The following is a 4,045-nucleotide window of genomic DNA, read 5'->3' on the forward strand; positions in this document are numbered from 1 at the left end:
AGCTGAGGTGCAGGGCCTTCTCTCCAAAGTGTTGCAGCTGGTGAGGGACATGGCCAGTTCTCCTGTTCTCATGACTTTGGGACCAGCTCTCCTGCCTGCCAAAGATGGGGAGGGATGAGGGAGGGCAGGAGGGGATCTCTCCCTTATCCTTACCACCTCCCAGAAGACAAGAGGCAGGGCCATCTCTCCTGTGTTCATACCTCAGGGCTGGCTTGCTCACAACTTTCACATCTAGGACCAAATTTACCGTGCTGCCCAGGCGAGGGGCAGGGCCAGCTCTCCGAAGTGCTGCAGCAGGTGAGGGCCAGGGCCAGGACAGTTCTTCTACTCTCATGACTCAAGGGCCAGTTTTCCCACCTGCCATAGGTAACAAGGGGCGAGGGTGGAGGTGGACATCTTTCTGTTGCCCACACAGGTGCAAGGCAGGTCAGTTGTGGGGTTAGCTCTCCTTTGTTCACACCTTCAGGCTGGCTCACCTGTGCCCCACCATCAGGGTCAGCTCTACTGTGCTGCCCAGGTGAGGTGCAGGGCCTGCTATCCTGAGTGCTGCAGGTAGCAGCCCAGCCCAGAGATGCCTTCCTGGCCTTTGGTGGTAGCTGTTGCAGGGCCACAGACCCAGACGTGGCTCCCAGTGGTAGCACAAGCCAGGACCTCACCATGGTCCTATATGGTATCACCAGCTACTCACATCAGGCTATTCCTCACTACTCATGGGTCTCCAGTTCTGACTCTCTTCATTTTGCTCACATCCTTCAGTTTCTCTTTTCCTTCCATTTCTCCACCACTTGCTCCTCTTAGTGGTACCCAGGGTCTCGGTGTCTGGGATCATCTCAGGAGTGATCTCAGGAGGGCTATGCCCTGCTTGTGCCTTATGGGTCAAGCCTGAGGTCATCCCAGGCATGGTCTACCCCATAGACCTACCTGCACAGTGCTGGGCTGGTGGCCATCTCAAGCTAGCATTCTGTCTGAGCCTCATGTTGCCAGTCTGGTGGTCATTTAGGGCTCATTCCTTGCCTTGATCACTCAAATGGTTCCATGAGAGGATTGTCTGTCTCTGTCCACAGCCCAGCCAGCCCATCCCATCCCTGCCCATCCCATCCCATCCCTGCCCAGCCCAACCCACAGTTGCAGGTGGGATTCTTCTTGTCTGGATTACTCCCTGTAACCAGGTACCCTGGTGCTGGTCTGGTGGTCATCTAGTTCTTTTTTTTTTTTTTTTTTGGATTTTAATTTTTTTTTATTACATATTTTCCTCAATTACATTTCCAATGCTATCCCAAAAGTCCCCCATACCGCCCCCCACTTCCCTACCCTCCCATTCCCATTCTTTTGGCCCTGGCATTCCCCTATATTGGGGCATATAAAGTTTGCAAGTCCAATGGGCCTCTCTTTCCAGTGATGGCCGACTAGGCCATCTTTCGATACATATGCAGCTAGAGACAAGAGCTCCGGGGTACTGGTTAGTTCATCATGTTGTTCCAACTATAGGGTTGCAGATCCCTTTAGCTCCTTGGGTACTTTCTCTAGCTTCTCCATTGGGAGCCCTGTGATCCATCCAATAGCTGACTGTGAGCATCCACTCCTGTGTTTGCTAGGCCCCTGCATAGTCTCACAAGAGACAGCTATCTTTGGGTCCTTTCAGCAAAATCTTGCTAGTGTATGCAATGGTGTCAGCGTTTAGAAGCTGATTATGGGATGGATCCCTGGATACAGCAGTCTCTAGATGGTCCATCCTTTCATCACAGCTCCGAACTTTGTCTCTGTAACTCCTTCCCTGGGTGTTTTGTTCCCAATTCTAAGAAGGGGCACAGTGTCCACATTTTGGTCTTCATTCTTCTTGAGTTTCATGCGTTTAGCAAATTGTATCTTATATCTTGGGTATCCTAAGTTTTGGGCTAATATCCACTTATCAGTGAATACATATTGTGTGAGTTCCTTTGTGATTGTGTTACCTCACTCAAGATGATGCCCTCCAGGTCCATCCATTTGGCTAGGAATTTCATAAATTCATTCTTTTTAATAGCTGAGTAGTACTCCATTGTGTAAATGTACCATAATTTCTGTATCCATTCCTCTGTTGAGGGACATCTGGGTTCTTTCCAGCTTCTGGCTATTATAAATAGGGCTGCTATGAACATAGTGGAGCATGTGTCCTTCTTACCGGTTGGGACATCTTCTGGATATATGCCCAGAAGAGGTATTGCTGGATCCTCCGGTAGTACTATGTCCAATTTTCTGAGGAACCGCCAGACTGATTTCCAGAGTGGTTGTACAAGCTTGCAATCCCACCAACAATGGAGGAGTGTTCCTCTTTCTCCACATCCCCGCCAGCATCTGCTGTCACCTGAATTTTTGATCTTAGCCATTCTGACTGGTGTGAGGTGGAATCTCAGGGTTGTTTTGATTTGCATTTCCCTGATGATTAAGGATGTTGAACATTTTTTCAGGTGCTTCTCTGCCATTTGGTATTCTTCAGGTAAGAATTCTTTGTTCAATTCTGAGCCCCATTTTTTAATGGGGTTATTTGACTTTCTGGAGTCCACCTTCTTGAGTTCCTTATATATATTGGATATTAGACCCTTATCTGATTTAGGATAGGTAAAGATCCTTTCCCAATCTGTTGGTGGTTTTTTTGTCTTATTGATGGTGTCTTTTGCCTTGCAGAAGCTTTGCAGTTTCATGAGGTCCCACTTGTCAATTCTCGATCTTACAGCACAAGCCATTGCTGTTCTATTCAAGAATTTTTCCCCTGTGCCCATATCTTCAAGGCTTTTCCCCACTTTCTCCTCTATAAGTTTCAGTGTCTCTGGTTTTATGTGAAGTTCCTTGATCCACTTAGACTTGACCTTAGTACAAGGAGATAGGAATGGATCGATTCGCATTCTTCTACATGATAACAACCAGTTGTGCCAGCACCATTTGTTGAAAATGCTGTCTTTCTTCCACTGGATGTTTTTAGCTCCCTTGTCGAAGATCAAGTGACCGTAGGTGTGTGGGTTCATTTCTGGGTCTTCAATTCTATTCCATTGGTCTATTTGTCTGTCACTATACCAGTACCATGCAGTTTTTATCACAATTGCTCTGTAGTAAAGCTTTAGGTCTGGCATGGTGATTCCACCAGAGGTTCTTTTATCCTTGAGAAGAGTTTTTGCTATCCTAGGTTTTTTGTTATTCCAGATGAATTTGCAGATTGCACTTTCTAATTCGTTGAAGAATTGAGTTGGAATTTTGATGGGGATTGCATTGAATCTGTAGATTGCTTTTGGCCAGATAGCCATTTTTAAAATGTTGATCCTGCCAATCCATGAGCATGGAAGATCTTTCCATCTTCTGAGATCTTCTAGAATTTCTTTCTTCAGAGACTTGAAGTTCTTATTATACAGATCTTTCACTTCCTTAGTTAGAGTCACGCCAAGATATTTTATATTATTTGTGACTATTGAGAAGGGTGTTGTTTCCCTAATTTCTTTCTCAGCCTGTTTATTCTTTGTGTAGAGAAAGGCCATTGATTTGTTTGAGTTAATTTTATATCCAGCTACTTCACCGAAGCTGTTTATCAGGCTTAGGAGTTCTCTGGTGGAATTTTTAGGGTCACTTATATATACTATCATATCATCTGCAAAAAGTGATATTTTGACTTCATCTTTTCCAATTTGTATCCCTTTGATCTCCTTTTGTTGTCGAATTGCTCTGGCTAGGACTTCAAGTACTATGTTGAATAGGTATGGAGAAAGTGGACAGCCTTGTCTGGTCCCTGATTTTAGAGGGATTGCTTCAAGCTTCTCACCATTTACTTTGATGTTGGCTACTGGTTTGCTGTATATTGCTTTTATCATGTTTAGGTATGGGCCTTGAATTCCTGATCTTTCCAAGACTTTTATCATGAATGGGTGTTGGATCTTGTCAAATGCTTTTTCTGCATCTAACGAGATGACCATGTGGTTTTTGTCTTTGAGTTTGTTTATATACTGGATTACGTTGATGGATTTCCGTATATTGAACCATCCCTGCATCCCTGGGATGAAACCTACTTGGTCAGGATGGA

This window comes from Mus caroli, unplaced genomic scaffold (genome assembly GCF_978045245.1).
Source record: "Mus caroli unplaced genomic scaffold, Mus_caroli_1 scaffold_2, whole genome shotgun sequence".
NCBI lineage: Eukaryota > Metazoa > Chordata > Mammalia > Rodentia > Muridae > Mus > Mus caroli.